The sequence below is a fragment of the Mesoplodon mirus genome (assembly GCF_964341445.2).
Source record: "Mesoplodon mirus genome assembly, chromosome: 3".
Lineage (NCBI taxonomy): Eukaryota > Metazoa > Chordata > Mammalia > Artiodactyla > Ziphiidae > Mesoplodon > Mesoplodon mirus.
Window position 1 is genome coordinate 155,078,535 of NC_138978.1, and position 20,957 is coordinate 155,099,491.

General features: G+C 40.8%; 1 protein-coding gene across 2 annotated transcripts in view; it reads right to left on the reverse strand.

The window, feature by feature from the left end:
- Positions 1-20,957, reverse strand: part of PTPN14 (protein tyrosine phosphatase non-receptor type 14) — a 175,751-nt gene that overhangs the window by 109,152 nt on the left and 45,642 nt on the right. The gene's annotated exons all lie outside the window — the stretch shown is intronic.

Below are 20,957 nucleotides of genomic sequence, written 5' to 3' on the forward strand. Positions count from 1 at the left end.
TACTCAGCAACTTTCTTTTTTCAAAAAAAATGAATACATGAATTTTTTAATGCACTTAAAATCACAACTCTATCCTTTTTTCACCAGATATTTAGACAGATGTGGGGAACCACCCTGCAATCATTTTGTTCCTTTACAGAATTCTTGATGCAAAAGCCCATCACCAAATTACAGATAATTTAACTTACTAATAACAAGATTTACTGACACCCAGATGTCCCACCAAATGGCAGCAATGACATTACTGCCATGGACAACACGAGAACAAAATAACAACAGTAAAAGCGGCTTTACCATTCCGCCCTGTGCCAGCAATTCTCTCACTGGGAGGCTCGTTAAACTTAGCTTCCAAAGAAGCCAGAAATGTCCACACGGTCTCTCTGTTCAACTTTCCGTTCTCCATGAAGCGCAAAGGACTATCTCTTGCTCATATGATTGTTCTGTTCATTGGATTCCCTAAGTCAGGCAGGCTTTAAGCCCTTTATCCACAGAATTACCTCTGAGCCCCCTGACACTTGGATAGACAAACAGGAATAATTACGTGTAGGAATTCTTGCATTAATAAGTAAAATGGCTTCAATATTTAGAAATCACTCCTTGTCAGTACCCCAGGCCTCACAGAGGTTGTCAGGACACAACCCTACAACACAGTAAAACACACTCCTGAGACTCCCTCGGCCAGTCTCTGATGCCTGCCCTCGGCACATTCCTTAGCGTGACAGGTACGTGTTTTATGATGGCTTAAAATACATATGCTAGAGACTTGGGCTTGGTAAAATAGATTAACATTTCTAAATCACTTAATGTTGGCAGAGTATCATGTTTACCTGCAAGGTAGGCCAACCTGATGATCTCCTGGTATCTGCAGAAAAAAAATATGGAGGGACCCACCCAGAAAAGAAAAAAAAATAGAGTATCAGAATTTAAATACAGAGTCCTTAAGAGTTTACTACTCCCACATTCCATCAACTTGCTAAAACACAGGGCAGAAGACACCAAGATTCAACTCCTATATTAGCTAGAGAGCCTCAAAGAGAGAAAAATATTTGCTCTGTGGGCACAAGTCACATTTCTCATCCTGGGCCGGGCACTTTACATTTGGGTGTGTCTCGCCTTGAACACCTAGGAAGGAATGTGGCTGGCTTGGTGCACTTTTATCCCAGGCACTACTAAACACAATCTCAGCTACATATTTGACAGGACACAATCCACAACGCAGTTAGTGAGATAAAAAGTAAACTGCATGGGCTTCCCTGGTGGCGCAGTGGCTGAGAGTCTGCCTGCCAATGCAGGGGACACGGGTTCGTGCCCCAGTCCGGGAAGATCCCACATGCCGCGGAGCGGCTAGGCCTGTGAGCCATGGCCACTGAGCCTGAGCATCCAGAGTCTGTGCTCCGCAATGGGAGAGGCCACAACAGTGAGAGGCCCGCGTACCACAAAAAAAAAAAGTAAACCGCACAACGTGTACAGATGATCAGTTTTTATAATAAATAAATAAACGGGAAAAAAATATAAGTTCACCAAAATGACTGTTATCTCAGGGCTACATGGTGACGGTATCAAACGGAACTCTTATTTTATATTTCATATATAGTCATCCCTCTGTATCCTCAGGGGATTGGTTCCAGGATCCCAGCAGATACCAAAATTCGAGGATGCTCAAGTCTCTTATATAAAATGGCATAATGTTTTGCAAAGAACCTATCTCGTATACTTTAGTTCATCTCTAGATTACTTATAATACCTAATACAATGTAAATGCTATGTAAATAGTTGGCCAGCTTGGCAAATTCAAGTTTTGCTTTTTGGAACTGTCTGGAATTTTGTTTTAAAAAATATTTTCAGTCCAAGGTTGGTTGAATCAGCAGATGCAGAACCTGTGAATACGAAGGGCCAACTGTATTTCTGAATTGTTCTAGCATTTTACAATTGCCTTGTTTGTAAATAAAGATTCTTTTAAAATATATTAGCTACAGAAAATGATATATATCAGGTGCAACATCTGACAATTTGGCAACACATCTCCTAGAAAATACCTATTTTAGGTTTAAATAACTTTTAAAATCTTCAATTTGCAAGACACTTGCCAGGTAAAGTGTCAACAAAAAGGTTATAAGAAAACTGGTCTGGTCCCTCTAAAAGTCAGTGTCCCGAAACAAGAGCTGAACAGGAGGGTTTGGAGGCAGGTTGGTCTAGAGTAAGAGAAATTCCAGAGTTATAAAAGCAAAATGCAATGTGTGAGCCTTAAGCAAACCCAGGTTGGAAAAAAATATTTATCAAACACATGAGACCATCAGGGAAATCTGAAATAGAGAGTAGAAATGAGATGATATGAACATATGATGGTTAACTTTCTTCTGTTTTTAATAGTGGAATTGTGGTTACCTAGGAGAATGGCTTTAGGAGATGCCAGTGGATATATTTAGGGGTAAAAAGGCACTCACGTGATGAGAGGAGGGAGAACTGCAATTGAGCTGAGCGGTTCTCTCTAAGAGCCAAAGTTTAATCTCAGGGAACAGAACATTCACAAACCTTGGTGTGAGAACTGGATTCACCCAGAGAGGCCTGGAGTGAGTGCCCAGTTACTAATCCTCAGTTTACTCATCTGGAAAGATAACCTCAGCCTCAGTCTACTCATCTGGAAAGATAACCCCTACCCCAAGTTTGTGAGGAGTTAATGAGAAAATGTTTCCGGGGTGCACTCAGTAAGTGTGGGCGTGTTCCCTTCCTATGCCCCTCACAGTGAGCTGGGTTTGCTCAAAGGATAGCAGAGCAGGTGTGAAAAGGACTTGAGTACCTTGCCACCTACTGTGGACAAAGCCTTTTAAATAGAAAAAAGGCAAAACAAGGAATATAGAGTTTAACATGAAGCAATGACAATTCCACGGGGAAACTTGACCAAGTGTAAAACGAACCATGGACTCTCCCAGAACTGCTACCTTGTCATTCCCCCAGCTGACATCTGGAGCAGAGAGGAACCGCTCATTCGACGAAATGTCCCATTACGAGCCCATTCTCAGTGGGTTAGAAGACTGTAGCCTTCTCCTTAATCCCTTATTTCAGTCAATAACATGTGTATAGTGTCTGGTGTCAGCAACTGGCTTTTTGGGGTTTTCTTTTTTTTTTTTTTTTTTGGTAGAAGATTGATTCTAAACTGCCTTTGGGGGACTTCCCTGGAGGTCCAGTGGTTAAGATTCCATGCTCCCAATGCAGGGGGCCTGGGCTCAATCCCTGGTCAGGGAACTAAGGGCCCACAAGCCGCAACTAAAGACCCCCCTTTGTCTTTGGTCCTATAATCCACTAGGCTGTGTCTCTACAGCTGCTTAGCGTATCCCAGTCTCTCTCACACTGAAGAATCGCCCATAGGTGTCTTAGTTCCCAGTTAGAATCCTGAAGGGAAAGATCTGTGTCAGATTCTCTGTCAGATTCAGCTCTGTGGTCTCCTGTGACCCTAAAGTGGAGCTTTGTACATGGCAGAAAGTTAAATAAATATTTGTTGTTACAATGAAAGAAAGAATGAATCCTAAAAATAGTTGAGATTTTGAAACCAAGGTAGGACAGGGGCCTCCAGGTGACCCCAGTGAAACTTGAGGAATCTGAAGCCTCAGATAGGACTGACTTGGGGGCGCTTAAGAGAGGCTTCAAACTGTGGAGAAATGGGATGAGAAGTTATTCAGCTCACTGGTACTTTTGGGGGAAAAAATTTTACCCAGATTTTGAAAAGAACATTCCCACCACCCAAGTTTCCCTTCTCCAGCCCTTAATGTGCCTTGTCCTGGGGGTGGTCTCAAAGACTAGAGAGATGCCATATCCCCTGGAAGTTCTATGCGAAAACGACAACGGAACTACCGATTGGATAGTATTCTAGTGTGCCCATGACTGCCGAGAGCAATTTGTTGGGATATTTGCTGGGTAAACACCACACTTAAAGGCCTTTTATGGAATAGGCAACAGTGAGAGAGAACATACAGAAAGCTTCAAAGTCACTTCTAAAACCCTCTCCTGACTAGCCCATCAGATTCCCCAAACCTCTAATATGTATATATCCATCTTTGACTATCAGCTGTGAATTTCCAGTACCTTGTACTCTTCTTTTTCTTAAACATATCAACGAAAACCCTGCAAGTTGAAAACACAAAGCAAAGACAGCTTTCTCATAATACAGAAAAAATTGTTTGGCTGATTTAATAAATCTTTAAATAAGCTGGGTTAAAAGTAGAGAGATCTTTCATAATGTCAACCAAATACAGCTTAATCTTCTTTATTGATTTACCTGTACAGTCTTTAGAAAAATGAAAGACAGAAATTAAAACCCAAATCTTCAAGATGGTCATCACACTTTCTCTTGATTTCCCATGCTATATTACACATACTTGACATTTTTTTTCTCCTAAATGTAAGTTCTGAAATCACTAGCAGAAGCTAACTGCTGTTCAGCTGCATTCTTTATTTACCAACAGCCTCTGGAATTTTTCCAGTATTCCATATTATTACAACCCCCAAGCACACCTCACAGAACTATGTAACCCTGGTCTGGGTGTGAGAAAGGAAAAATTGATGCAACTAGTCCATCCTGTGTATAAACCTGCATAAGGCACAGCTTAGTTTTGAAAAATACTATGTCATTTTCCTAAGGAGAGTTTTAAGAAAGAATAGCACGAGCGGGGATGAAAATGTCTTCTCTGATTCCCCCTTTAAAGAATAGCAGACAGGAAGTTCATTTTGTCCAGTGAAAAATCAGACTATTAGCTTCTACTATAAATTTGATATATACCCATATATCAAATTATTTTTAGCCAAGTAAAAGTTTTGTGCAAGGTCTAAAACACAAATCTCTAACTTTTAGTGGCTAAATAACTACAACAACAAAAACAGAATGGTCACCTTTTAAAATCCCTTCATTTCTCTCCTACTAACTCACTCTCAAACATTCAACGGTGAGATGGAGAAAAATGTGTCCCAAAACACATTTTCCAACATTCCCAGGCACTAACCATGTGGTTGACCTTTCAAGCCTTTCTTAAGCTGTATTTAAGGTGAGAAGAAAGATTCCTGCTATAGAACCCCATCACAGGGATACCTCACCTACATGAAAGGTAGCTACACAGCAACATCTATATAGAATATCACTGAAAATCAGGAAATGGAGCCAAAACAGCCTTTGAGCATTCATATATCACAAAGCCCTTAAGTCCAACAACATATACTTTTGCTTGGGGAAACAAAAAACACCCTCACAGTTCATTCACTGTAACTTTACATACCTTGCTTCTTAGCCCTTAGCAGATTTTAGATAAGGAAAAGCACCTTGACAGGGCACAAAAGTGGCAATGAGAGAGGTGACAGGTAAACTGTAAAAATAAGCCCTCCACAGCATGGAAAGCTGTATTGAAAACACCCTGTAGTAAATGGGAACGATTAAATAACATCCAGCGGACTCGGATTAAGAAGGCAGAAAATGAATATATTTTTAAACAGTCCCATTCATGGTGGTTAAGAATAACAAGAAAAAAAAATGGTTCTTGAGAGGTAAAGCTTCCATTACCTGGAATCACTTTTTTCCCTAAGCAAGTGGCTCCCTATCTTTTATTCCTGCTCTAACACTCAGAAGCAAACCAGTTTCAAGAACTGGTTCCAAGAACTGCCATTTTTAACTGGGGGAGAGGGAAGGGGGGGGGAGAGAGGAGGGGAGGGCGGAGAAAAGGGAGAGACGAGGGGAATGGAGGGAGGGGAGGAGGCCTGCAGAAGGCAACTCTGGGAAAACGCGGAGTTGAAAAAGCCCCCCAGGTAAATGTTTCAAAACATCATTTCCCCACTCCTTGCTTTCTGAGGTTTCTAGAGAGACATGATCTTCCCACAAGAAGGACCTTAAAATGTGAAAATTTCCATTTTTCACGTTACTGAAACCTTTAAGGCATTGAAAATACATCTTGAATATAAATAAAATAATACGTCGTCAGGATTTGCTTAAAAGGAACGGGGTGGGGGAACTGTGCACGCAGTGGTGGAGGGGGTTTGGTTACAGATGAAGCAGTGCTGGCCATGAGTTGACAGCTGTTGAGGGTGGGAGCCAGGTATGTCAGGGCTCATACCACTCTCTACAGTTTTGGGTGTGCTTGAAATTTTCCGTATTAAAAAGCTGGCAGGTTTTTTTTGTTGTTTGGTTGGGGGTTTTTTGTTTGTTTTTTTAATAAAGAAGTATTTCTTAAATGGTACTTTGTAAATTAACCTGGTATAACAGATAACAGTGCCCACTTTGCAGAGGTGTTTACAGAAAAAAAGGGTCAGCTTTTTTCCTCTACCCTAAACCCTTCTTGCCCTTCCAAAATAAAACTTGTATTTAACTAGATCAAATTGAGAGTAGGAGTTTTTCATTTCATTTTTAGAAGATGACAGGAAAAGTTTTGTAGGTAAAGTGACAAGTTGGATAAAATACAGAGAACAATCAATCAGACCTAAGAGAAGGGATTCTTCTCTGTCCAACTTGCATAATCACCTGTATCAAAATACCTGACTCGGGCTTCCTCCTCAAATGAGCTTTCTCTGTTTATTCATGCCAGGAATGCTTTGTCCTAAGAGACTCCACCCTTCTTTGGGAGACCGTTGAATCTGCAACTCTCAATTCCAGTTCTTTCTTCTGTCAGTGTCTACACCCATGGTGATGTGTGTCCTGGAATGTCAGAGCTAATCACAACCAGGAACCAGAATAGGAGATTCCTGCATGTGTCAGAACCCCACGAAGGCAACAAGGGGCACCTCCATGTTTAAAGGAGATATACGATGCCGGGGTACCCTGCTGAGCTTTACCTCCAAAAGCCCTATGAGATGGCTGTTCCTAATACCCCATTTCACAGACTAGGGCATTGAGGCTGGAGAGGTTAAGAACTTGCCCAAGAACCTGCTAGGTACTAATGACACTATCTGACCCACCACGTTCTTATTCAATGAATCATTCTAATAATATCTGGAAAGTGGGTTGGAAACCATGACCTGGTGATATAAAAATAACAATGACAAAAGCAAGCCACCACATTCTATAAGGAAGACTGCGACATGCCATCTGCAGTCTGCCTCTGCTCACCCACAGTGGACTTGACTCAGCTACGGTGGAGATGGATCCTGAGGCAGGTGACCCATTTTCAGCCCTAGGATGTCATATCCAGAGGGCACGGCAGAAGAATCAGGGTCCTGTTCAAGTCACACCACCGCCACCCCCAATGCCTCTTACCTAGACGGCTTTCCTGCTACAGTCCTGGTCTGTGGTCTGTGCCGCCCAGTGTGGGTAATCCTGGCAGGTCACACACAACCTCTTCAAAAACCAATTTCAGAAACAATCGCAAGAGCAGCCGGAGAGGTTTTCCAGCCGGGTCAAAGGACTCACTTGTCAAAACAAAAGAAACTGCTGAAGGTAAACACACCTTCAACTTGCTTCACCCTCCTCTGGGATTTGCGCCCTGAAGGCACAAAGCCCATGAAGAGAGGGGCTCTTCGTGAGAGGCTGCTGCAAGTGACGTCCCTCGGCCAAGTTTCCACACCTCCCTTTCCTCCGCTTCCTTCCTGCCCTGAGTTCCCTCGACTTCCCTCACAAGTCCAGGGCTTTCGGATGGGAGGACTCATCTGTGTCACTTCCTCTCCAAACATAAGCAGCGGCCAAAGCATCTCTGCCAGTTCTCTCCCCCTGGGTCTGCGCATCCAGTGCCCCGCTTCCCTGGGTGCGTTGCCTTGTTCCTGGGTTTCTCCAGCCCCACCAGTGAGCCTCTCTCTCCCCGATGTGGAGTAATTTCCACGCACAAGCCATTTATAAGCTCTATCACCATGGCTCAGCTGCCTCACCTTCTGCATTCATAACATGGGGGTGATAAGAGTCCCCCTGCAACACACAGAGTTGTTGGAGGACTTATAGGAGTTACTACTATATAGGGTGCTGGTCCAGCGCCTGGCATGTGGTCGGCACTATGTATGTTTACTCTCATTGCCCTTATTATTGTTGCTATTTCACTAAATATTGCAGAAGCCTAAGGAAACCCAAAGCACCTGCTAAGTCCCAGAAGAGAAAAAAATCTGCTTTCCAACAAGCCAATAGTTACAGAATGTTTAAAGTTAAGGCTATTCATCATAAGGAGACAGACCATGAATGAAAAGCAACTACAGGTCCCACTGATTGGGAACCGTGACAGGGTGCCTAGTGGGTTTCAGATATGTGACCACTCCAGTGAGTCAAGAATACAACCAAGGGTTTCCCTGGTGGCGCAGTGGTTGAGAGTCCACCTGCCGATGCAGGGGACGCGGGTTCATGCCCCGGTCCGGGAAGATCCCACATGCCGCGGAGCGGCTGGGCCCGTGAGCCATGGCCGCTGAGCCTGCGCATCCGGAGCCTGTGCTCCACAATGGGAGAGGCCACAGCAGTGAGAGGCCCACATACCGAAAAAAAAAAAAAAAAAAAAAAAAAGAATACAACCAAGTGGGTTCTAAAGTGTTATAATGCAATCACTTCTCCAGAGCCAAGATGCTGAATCCGGGGGGAGAAAGAATGAAAACAGGTATGAACTAGTGTCAGCTATTAAAGAGTTGCATAATCTCAACTGATGTAACCAAATGTTAATCACTAATGGGAGAAAACAAAGCTTCTAAATAGATGGTCATGCGACACGTACGTCCCTTCATGTAAGAAGACTACGTACACACATGCATGGCAAACCCATCCTAACTGTCCTTTCTTCTCTTTGTCCCCTACCTGGTAGGTAGACACATACACACGCCTTAAGTGGGTACTTGGTAAAACTTATGTTGTACTAAGTAGCTCTCAGTAACAGTACAAAGAAAAGGCGTCTGTCTACCTCTAGCAGAGTAACTTCACGTTGTAAAAACAATTTGTTCTCATCCTACGATTCCTGTTACCATCAGTGACCTCAAACCTGAAGATCTTCTCAGCTGCCTGCATCTCGCGGAGCAAGTCTGGGCCTCAGGAGACAAGACGCTGTCCGTCTTGTCTCTCCCCCTGCATGGGGGACATCTGTGCCCTGTGGGATGTGAGCCTGGTAAGGACCAGGAGGGCAAATGTCAACTGCTTCAGTTCTCAAGTGGGACGTTTAGCTCTTAAAAACTGAAAAATTTACACATGTACACTTTCTAACAAATTCATATCTAATAAATGCAGCAAAGACTATACAGAGTAAACCTCATTTAAGAGGCCCCCCTTTGCTCTCTTGATTTATACTTATGTTTCAAAATGTTAAGGATTTCAAATTTCCCTAGAAATAAACACCATTTACTGAAATCTTTGTACATAAGCAAAAAAAAGAAAAGAAAAGAAAAAGAAATTCCTGGGAAAATAAATGCATATCTGTTCTTCCACTAGATTGTAAGAGGGCAGGAACCAAGAATGTTTTACACAACTTTTGTAACCCCAAATCCTTCTGCACTATAATTAACACATACTCTGACTCAGTAATGCCACTTTGGGGAAACTAATTGGAAATAAAAGCAATGAATCTTAAGGATTACATATAAGGATGCTGCAGTAAACATCATCTGTAGTAGAGGGTGGGGACTAAGAACAACCCATAGTAGAGTTATGTCCAAATAAATTCTGCAATTGTCACATTATTTGGGGTATTATACAGTTATTAAAAAATTAGTAACATCTGAACCTATGAACTCAGAGCAACAGCCATGAAAAATTCTGTAACTATTGGCTTGTTTGAAAAGTTGCAGAGTAATACGTAAGGGAGAAACAAAGCAAAGCCAGTCATCTTGCACATGTTTATGGTTATTTAAGCTTGGAGGACGGTGTAGAACATTTCCATCCATCCTCAGGAGGATGAAAGGGGCAGCAGAACATCTACTTTGTCTTTACAGCCTTTGGAGTATTAACATCTTATTAGACCAAAAAAAGGTATTTTAAACCACTTAGCCTCTGCCTCTCCTAAATTCTATGTGAAGGCAATTTGGAAGAAGTCCTCCTTCAGGAGTAGTATTATATCAGCTATCATGTATCATTTCAGCTATAGTATTATCTGAGTGATTACTATGTGCCAAAACTGGGCTGAAGACTTTTGCAGGCCTCATATCATTTAATCCTCAAAATCCCTATTTACAGATAAGAAAACTGAGACTACATAACCTGTAGGCTACATAACCAGTCCCAAAGCCATCAGGTGGCAGAGACTCCCTCCAAGCCCAGTCTTTCATCATTAGATTATACTGTAAGATGCACATTTGCTATATATGTCCTCTTCATAAATATCAATATTTAGCACACTGTCTCATTAACCACATGGCTTTCAGCACCATATATAATCATCCCTTGACTAAAAGCAAAAGGAAAAAAAGAAAATTGCTTGGGATCAAGCATTCCTTCTCAAAATTAGAACTGATTAAAACCACTTAAATCTTGGAACTTGCATGAGTTTTCATTCTTTTGAATTATTAGAGTTCAAAATGTCATTCTTTTTCTACTTTAAAACTTTTAATAATCTTTAATACTTTCTGATTATAAATTCATTATAAGAAAGTTGGAAATCATAGAAAACTAAAAGGAAAAAATAAAAGTCACCCATAATGTCACCATCCAGAAATCAATTTAAAACTTTTGTATATTTTATCCCATTCTTTTAATTAAGTGTATTTTAAATTTGTTAACATAGTTGGGATTGTACAACACTGAGATTTTTCTTTTGTCTGATTCCTACTTATTATTTTCCCATATTACTAAAAATTTTTCAAAAACAAGTTTAAACTGTTACATAATATTCTATGGGATAGATCAACATTTATGTAATCATTCTCCATTGCTGAAATGTTAGGTTGGTTCTGATTTTTTGCCATCGTTCTAAAAGATTTGCCTGGACCTCTGATCCTTTCTTTAGGTTAGATTCTTAAGAAGGAGTGTTATCAAGTCAAAAGCTATACGTTTTTAGAAGTCTCATTGCGTACTCCTAAATCAATTCCCAAAGGACTGTAAAATGCACAAGCCATGACAAATTGTTAAGACTTCCAATTCTTTACCTGTAAAATGACTGAAATACTGCGTTTTCTTAAATACTTTCATTAAAAGCTGCATAAGGTAAACAGAAAGGAATCAAACGTGGAGTCAAAAGAACCAAGATCACGTTAAAGCTTTTTTCTCTTACAGGGTTGTCTTCAGCATGACTCCCCAAAAGGCAGAAAAGCTTCAGTAAAGGAAAATTTCAATCCACAAGGGATACATCAAAGCCCCAATGCCCCCATATGACAGGAGGTCTGGGCAACAGAACGCCTCCCAATATCCAACCTGCAATAAATGGGATCCCTTCTCTCCAGAGCTACAGTGCTGTGTCCCATACCACGACTTCAGAAGCAGCAGTTCTAAGGATAGCTTTTGAGAAATAGAACATGTTGCCCCCCATCAAGTGGTAACTATGGAAATTACTTGGCCTGGACATCAAATGACTGTACTTCCTTATATTTATATATCATTTCCTCAAAAACTATTATTCACTCAGCACAGACTACTAATTGTGGGAAATCTCAAAGAACAAGTAAAGACACCCTCTCTGCCTACCGAGTCGTAGGAAATGCCAGGTAAGGATAAAACCAAGAGCAGCAGATACACTGCGCAGCTGGGAAGAGATTAGCCCAGACAGAGCAAGGGCGAGACGGAAAGAAGGAGTAGACGAACATGCACACCAACCATCTGGAGACTTCCAGGCTTCAGGATAACTTACAAAAGGTAGAAAGGGAAATGACAAAGGTTCGTGGCTCAAGAAGACCTTCAAGTACGCAGAGGATTGTGGCTAAACGTTCTGTCCAAGCTCATTTTATCTCACATAAACACAATAGTTAAGACAGAAGAAATAGAAGGTCCAAACACAGTCAGCACAAGAATAAAAATTAGAATACTCTACGGATCTTACTATCACATACGATATTTTGAAACTGTTCCATTTACCCAAACACTGGAACCATAGTCATTAGTTCTCAAGAGCGGTTAAGTCAGAATGGTAAATGGTAATACAGCAGCTAAAACAGGCAAGAAGTGAAGAATGAAGATTCCATTCTACTACCTGCTCCTGAACACCCTGAAGAGAGAGTGAACTGACTTGGAAAAATGTGACGACACTTCGTCACTGATATACAAGGTTAGAACTTTTAGATGGTGGCTAAACACATCAAAGAAAAATTACCCAGGGTGACCATATTTCAGGAACTCATTCCAGTAACAATCTTCACTGTGTTGAAATTTCTCCTGTGTAAAATATACTTAACTCTCTAATTCTAATTTTATCCATTTCCTCTTAAAGTCTTTCACCTTGAAAAGGGCAACTGGGAACCATCATCTCTACATCACACCTTCAAACATTTAATACTTAGTATGACATGCACTGCCTCAGATTCTCCAACTTAAATCATCTTTCCTTTCTTAGCTTCTCTTTTTAGGTTCATCGCCCTTTAATTATCTCTGTAGTTCCCTATTAACTCTAAATTCTTATTTTCTTCTAGTTGCAGAAGTGAAATAAGACAAGTAATCTTTACAACCTATCTCATTTTCAACAGAAAACACAGCGCACACAAGTGGAGTTTTCCCATATCTTCACTTGAAGGAAAAGGTATCTCACTAGAGGAAGAAACCAAAAAACAAACCAACCAACCAACCTAGTCCTGTTCTGATTTGTATCACATAAAGAAGAATAGGACAAACTAAAAAGAAAGTATAAAATAGGTCTGGAATATGTAGGTTTAATTCCTTGCTCTATCTGGTTACTTTAATCCAGTCAATAATTAGAAATTTAGAGCTAGAAGCTAGGAGATCGCTGAGTTTAACTGAAAAATCACTTCCCAACTGAAAAATCACTTCAAACCGAGGAGGAGAACAAGACTCAAATGCTAAAAGCTCCATGTTTGATGAAAGTAGGGGATTTCAGAAACCCCGCAACAAAAAATACAAATCCAGAAGGAAAAAACCTGGGAGAGCAGGTTAAGTTGGCCCTCTGTTAGCCTACCTCTGGGAGGCATAAGGTAGCAGGTGTTTTGTTTTGCGTTGCGAGTGTGTAGGTTGTGAGTAAGGAAGATGCGGAAGTAGGGCAATTGCTTGAACGTCTTTATAAGGAAGTGTTACTCCTCCCGGTCTAGCTGGAACAGGAAGTCGGAGGGCTCCAAGAGGGAGGTCTCCAGGAGGGAAGAAGGAAGGGAGAGGGGTGTGAAATGATCCGACAAGACTGGATCATGTGGAAAGCTGTGTAAGAGGAGTTTCATAAAGCCATTAGAGATGTGTGGGAAGACTTAGATGTTTAAAGAAAACCAAGCAAAGGAAAAGGTGAAGCATTTACCAACTCGAGGAAAAACAAAAATGTGTTCAAAAAAGAAAATGCAATCTCAACACCACACTTGGCTTAGTGTAAACATTACTTAACATATTTATACTGAATAGAAAGCAGTGGACTGAGTCTAACCAGAGTATTCAAGCTGCTAATCATTCTGGAAGGATGGTGGCGAGGAAGACTCAGTCTAAGTGAGCTCAAGTCCTTACCTCTCACTGCCACCACCACCAGCATCCTAGCTAACATTATTGAACACTTACTGTGTTTTTTAGTTTTTTAAACGACTGAGCACTTATTAGTTGGCCTCCTGTCTCTCCCGGGAGTCAGGAGGCTGCCACCACACAAAAGGCACCATGAAGCCTCCCAGACTGAGAAAAGAGGGATGTTTCTCTAGGAAGGAAAGGTCCCCTTGTATGTCCTGAAGTCAGCCTTTGGAATTCCTTCAGCGAGAAGAGGAGCTTCCCGCTCAGTTTCAGGAAGTCTGTGGTAAACGCCAGGAACAGGGACCCATTAGAAGAGACTAGATGAATAAAGAAGGGCCCATGGACACTGAGCTGGAAGAAGTGGACCCGAAGAGAAATCTGAAATACAGCTGACCTAGACCCCCAACTCCCGATGTCCACCACTCAAATACTAGAGGCTAATCTAAATGCAAATACAGATGGCTTTTGTACTGAGCCTAAATCCATGAAGACGGATGACCATGAGGGCTAAAGACATCCCGGCTTTATATGTAAGTGGTGATTCCTAGAGCACAGACATGTACAGATGCTGGCACCTTTATGGGTTCAATGAGTGAAGGTCAGTGAGTTCTGGTCACTAAGTGTTCATGGCCAAAAGCCAAACTCCTAGTTTTACCAGAAATTATAGTTACCATTTATGGAGCATTTCCTCCACACTAAACTCTGTGCATATATTATTTCTAGTACTCACATCACCAACCTTGTACTAGGCATCATACCCATCTTACATAGATAAGTAAACTGAAGCTTACAAAGTTTAAGTAACTTACCTAAGACAACACACTAGCTAGCAGTGGAATTCACACAGTCTCCATTTGGCCATGTGGTTTCCATATTCCATAATATCTTACAGTATGAGCCTCTATTATGACTCTTCTAGAGTCTGGAGGAATACAGGGAAATTAATCTCTACCAGTGGAGATATATATAACTCAGAGCTCATGACCTACTGACAGTGTTGAATACAATTAGTTACCACATTAGAGAAATGCACTCTTTGAATTTCTAGGGTTAGGACAAGAGGAACAAAGTTGCTAGATGACCCAGGGTCAGGGGAAGAAGAAAGAACCGAGATTAGAGGGAGTGCAGGGCTAGAAGCCAGGTCTTTACTCCATGTGGGCCTGGCGTTTGCTTGAGACACATGCCTGGCATTTACCAGTATTGTTCCTCCTCTGTTTCAAAAACAAAAACAAACTCCCTGGATCCTGACATTCCTCCCACTAATGAACAGAGGCTAATCTTGATACCGTAGGACTGACTGAAAAAATAAACCAAAATGTGGGAAAGTTCTTAGACATTTACACAACAAACTGGCACATCCCAAGTTTTAGCTTTGGCACTTCTCAGGAAATCTGGAAAAGCTGACCCACTGTCACCAAGAGGCACCAACCTTCTACTTATTCATGTTAATTTGTGCACTTTGGTCAAACTCTCCAAAGCGTCTTTTCACTCTACCAACAGAATAATAAATACCAGATAAATATGTGAGGTGACAGATGTGTTAGTTAACTAGATGGGGGAAGTCCTTTCACAATATGTATGTACATCAAATCACCACGGTATTCACTTTAAATATCTTAGTTTTTTATGTCAGTTATACCCCAATAAAGCTGATTTTTTAAAAGTTTTTAATAATACCAGAAAAAACTATATGCTTTTATATTCTCATGCGTAAATGCAGAAGTGAACACAAATTGCACTGCACCCACTCTTCTTAAGCTAATGCCAATATTAAAACAAATTCAGCCAACAAGGACCTGCTATATAGCATGGGGAACTATACTTGATATTTTGTAATAACCCATAAGGGAAAAGAAGAATATATATATATATATATATATATATATACACACACATATACACACACACACACACACACGTATGTATAACTGAATCACTTTGCTGTTCACCTGAAACTAACACAGCATTGTAAATCAACTATACTTAAATAAAAAATAAAATATACTAAAAATGACATCTATGTAGACGCATTTATTAAATAATTCGAGTTGCCAGAAAAAAGAGAAAATATCTATAAAAACATATAGGAAACAAAAAAAGGTACCCAATTAAAGAAAACTAAGAGAACAAAAGTAGAACCAGACATTTTTGTAGTACAAATATTGAAAAAGCTAGAAAGTTTATTTTGAAAATGTTTAGACCTAGTGTATCATTTTTACTGCAATCTTTTACCTATAAACATAAAGGGGAGTTTTTTAAATGAATTTTTAGTGTACTATAGTTGGCTTACAGTGTTGTGTTACTTTCTGCTATAAATTTTTAAAAATAAATTAATTAATAAAATAAAATAAACAAATTCAAGTAAATTAGACCTATTTGCCAAGGCATATCCTAAAGTCACCGATTCGTGGGTAGTTCACATATGACTAGAGAAAGGAAAGGAAAATGAAGGAAGGACCAAACAGGAAACTTACTGAGAGGTCTCAAAAAATAGACTAGAATTAAGGAAGGTGAATCAAGGACTGTGAAATCCAATTATGAAAGCAACAGGGAAAAACCTTAAATCAACCTACCCTTTGCAAATAACATAGGAAAAAGGTAGGAAAGCATCGTGTTGAGACATAACATGCTTAACAGTGACTTAAAGAGAAGCCGGCTTCGGGGGAAGGCCTCTCTCTGACATGCCTGGGAAGAAGAGGCAGCGGATGCTGTGGGTATGATCCTCAGGCCACATAATCAGCTGCATCTGAGGGAGGGCAAGGGTAAAGCACTGCAGGATGGCTTTCCCACTCTGCCACGACATCCCTCCAATAGTCCAGGCAGAGTAACGAGGGCAAACGGATACATAGCAGAGCTGGGACCAAAAGTCCACACCTAAGCTGAACCCATTCAGTCCAAAGACCTCACCTTTATGAGAGGATGCTACTGGTGACATGGGGGAGAAAGTGAAGGCTCTGTGTACACCATACAGCATTCAAGCCAACCTTTGAAACACAAGAACATTTCTATCCAAACATGAATTTTGTACTGACCACAGGCCATCTTCCCACTTATGAGCCAAGAGAAGTAAATAAGAGTCAAATTTGTTGTCTCTATTAAATTAAGGCTATATTTTAGGACAATGGCCTAACCCACATTTTTAAAAGAAATTCATTATTGCAAATATTTATCAAGGACCTACAATGTGCCAGGCACCATGCTACACAGTACAGGTAAAACTACTTAAAACAGATACGGCTGTGCTGTCCTCAAGAAGCCCACCTACCATAAAACACCTTAATCTCTAAAACAACTGTCTGTACAGGCACTCAAAAGATTGAAATCACTGAAGCATCCCAGCAGGGCAGTATCTTAGCTGAGCACGTAAAAATCACCAAATAATGCACTGGCATAAGTCTCATCTTTTTTCTTAAGGACATTTGCCCTTCTTTAAATGTCAAATACCAGAACACTAAGGAATACTGTTAACTTTCACTTATCCGGTTCATTTCCACTGAGTCACCCTGCAGACACTGCAGATACCAAGATGAGTACAGTCCGGTTCTTGTCCTCAGGAAGCTCATAATCTAGTAAGGATGAATTGTTAAGAATCAGAGAGGGCAAAGAGCATTCTCTGGAAAGAGGTCTGCGAGCTGTGTTCAAGAAGATTTTTGCAAAACTGACACAGAGTAATATTATTGCCTTTTTCTCCTTACAAATTTCCCCACTGCAAGCTCTGACATCAGAGCAGGCTCTTGACCTCTCTGCTATGGTGGAATGTACTTCATCAAAACAAGCTTGCTGCCACTTCTCAAATTACGAAATTCACTCTCCCCTCCCACTAGGGCATTCAAAGACATCTGAATTTTCCCTGGTCTGTGGTGTGGCTAAAGGCTGCTCCCAAAGACTAAATAAGGTGATATGAAGAAGGCCCTTTAAGATATCCGGTCTGTGCCTTCCTGAATACTGAGGAGGAGGAAGAGGATGGTGATAATAATGATAGTGATTGATAATCGCAGCTTCAATGGACTCAGCATTGACTATGTATCAAGCATTGTGCTAAGCAGTCTCAGCTCATTGTCATTTAATGCTCATGAGAGCCCTATTGGATAGGTCTATTATTTAATCCCCAGTTTACAGATGAGAAAACTGAGGATTGAAGAGGTAGAGACTTTGCTCAAGGACACAAAGCTAGAAAGTGGCAGAGCCAAACCCAGGTGTTTACCCAGTGTACCACGCCCTCCCTTAGCTGCCTTTTCCCCACATGCACCAACCACCTGCAAGGGGCAGGAGCCCAGCATGCCTTTTCTAATCCCCAAGCTTTTAAGTGCTCTTGCCTCTGAGAGGTCCTACTTTCCAGAACTCACCCAGTTGACTCCTACTTGTCTTTCAGAACTCATTTGGTGTCACCTTTCTAGGAAACTTTCTAGACTGCCCCTCTCTAAGGTTTGATGTCTCTTCTCTGGATTTCCCCAGCGCGTGGGCACGGGCCCTCTCTCTCAGAGAACGTGCCATTCAGCCCTGAGCTGCTCAAGGTCATGGGTCATTTCATACTCAATTTTGGAGCTCCAGAGCCTTGTGGAGCGCTTATGCAAAGCAGGCATCAAATCAACTGTGCTGGTTGGTTGAACAAATGATTGAGGAGAGAGAACTGAAGTTAAGGGCTTATTCCAGAACATTCTTTGGAGCCAGAGATACCCAAGTTCAAGTCCTAACTTGATTTCTTACCAAGTTGACCAACTTTTCTTCTTTTTTTTTTTTCCCCCGCCTTAACTTTTCTAAGCTTCAATCTCCTTTATAAAACAAAGGCTAAGAGTAGCATATAGCTCAAAAGGCTGTTCTGAGGATTAAGATTTAGAAGCATAGCTCAGTAAGAGGCATATAGTATGGCTCAGTAAATGTCAGCTATTAGTACTAGTAAATTACAGGTCAAAAACCAACTCACCAGTAGTAAAGGACTTGGTACCTAGCTCCTCTCTTCCCTCCAATCTCAAGGCTCTGAGCAGATACAGAGTTACTCCCCCTATAATATGGCTACAGGGTGGGAGAGATCACTTCCACAAGCAAGCCGGATCCCTTCCAGAGCTAAACATTTAAAAATTACTTAGGTTTTTCAATAAAGCTTTGAGGGGAAAAAATGTTTCACACATAACCTTGAATTTAACCTTTTCTCCCAAGACAAGCATTTCCCTAGGAACTCATGACCTAGCTCAGAACAAAGCAGTTGCTACACTAACAACTACCTTTGACAGAGCACTATTAGTGATTGTATCATGCTGATCACTGGTTCAAGTTTAAAAGCTTAGTCATTTCATACCATATTGGTCAAGACATCCTTGGCTATAAATTAGACCACAGAGCGTTTCCCATTTTGCATATATAAGTGACAACACCATGAAAGATGTCAGAATTCATAGTTATATTTATGCTACTTTAAGAAATGTAATTTGCTTAATATGGTCTAACCCCATATTCAGTGCCACAGGAACAATTTGCTTTTCAAATTACATTTTCTTTAATAGGTTTTAAAACTCCATAGATTTCATGACAATAATTATGTAGGACTAGGAATGGCCTGGAAAAATTCTAAGATCAAGCCTCATTTTATATGTTCTCTTGACGCTGTAATGCCATATTAGTTCATGGATAAAACTGCAATCTAAGAGCTCTACAGTGGCTGCAGATGGCCAATGCTGCTGAAATATTCCAACTTTTATTTACCGGCCTTGATAAAGCACCACTGCATCCCCTCCTAGGCTTACAATGAAAACTTCAGGACATGGAAAGTTGGTTTTGGAAAGAGACCAGATGAGATGCGGTACTCATCTACGTAGTGGCCAGAGCAAACTTGCACCTTTTTCCTTCCATGCTTCATTGTTCTTGTACACACCGCCCCCCTCCAACAAAAGGCTTATTTATTACAGTAGATCTTAGTCTAAAAAACCAGAACATTAAGGAAGAAATTTGCCTTTTATACACAATTTTAATCTACTCAGAGGCACAGTGAGATCAGTGAAGATGCTGTAAGTTGATATGCTGGCCCATGCGTTAGACCTATTTTATGTATAAGAAGAGCAACACATACAAGGTCACATATATATATGATGAAAAGCTGCTCAAATCTGAAATATTGGCAGAATGATTATATTGGGAGCAGCTTTTACAGAACATATTCTTATAGGCATGTGTCAAAGAAAGTAAGAACAACTTCTAAAGTAGTGGCACTCAACTTGTGTGAAGATAACCAAATAAAATTGCTGGGACACTCCACCAGTGTCCTCTCTCCCATCTGTAGTGCCTTCCTTTTCCTCTTTTTTCTTCTTCTCTCTTCCTATATTATACTAGTGGTCTTGGCAGCCTACTGCATGGTCTAGCACCCCCAAGGTTACAGAGGTTGAGGATTCCTGCCATATAAACTTATGCTTTCATGTTTTCTGGTCAAAATAGGAGCCAGCCCTGGATATACTTCTCTTTACCTGCTGAGTTAACCAACAAACAGTATGCTCCGTTGTGTTCCATCATCTAACTTTAAGAAGTTAGAGCTGCTCTTTTTTCTGAAGGAGTGGAAAGAGAAGATGCTAGGAAACTGGTTATACAGAGGAAGCTCTTACCTGAACAGCAGCGAGGCAGAGAGAAGGAAAGCTGACAAAATACTTGTGTAAAGGAAGAATGGCCTCTCTTGACATTTCTAAGGCCAAGAGCCACTACTACACTATTGGATGAAAGAGAGGCAGTGAGGGCAGGTGATTCTGTTCCTTGACAAGATTCAAGGAAAGGAAGGAATGAAGCATAATTAGCAACGATGACCACGTGTCATCTTCACCACAAGTAAACTTAAGGGAAAGAGACGCCTGCAAGACCTGGAGTTCCTCTTGTCCGACTCATGAAACTAAACAGGTCTTGAAGATTACTTAACTCACTTTAGATCAACCAGCAACAGTCTGGGAGCTGGGACCAGCATTGGTGGTGAGATGTTTTCTCTCTCCTTAGCCTCATCCCGTAAAAGAATGGAGACACATCCAGTTACTCATTAAGGTGAAAAAGATCTAAAGACTCAGGAGCTTGGGCTTTGAAGTAAGAAAGTCCTGAATTTGAATACTAAGTTTGAATTTTAACTAACTGTAAAATCTTGGGCAAAGCATTTTAACTTCTCTGAACCTTGGTTTCCTCATCTGTAAGATGAAAGTAAGAGTGACTACACTTCACAGGGTTACTGGAAGGATTAAATCAGACTATACATGTAAAGCAGTTCAAGTATTTGGACCACAAATAAACCCTAATGAGGTTTCTATTAATATAGCTATTACAACTGGAGGAAAGATGGTTAAAAAATTAGCACTCAAGAAATAAAAAGATTTGAAAGGTGACTCTAAGAACTAAAATTTATTTGATAATGTCTGAAAAATAATTAAATAACGTTAAGGTGAGAAATAAGAATTAAACAGTCAAAATGTCTGCAATAACTCAAAGGAGTCCA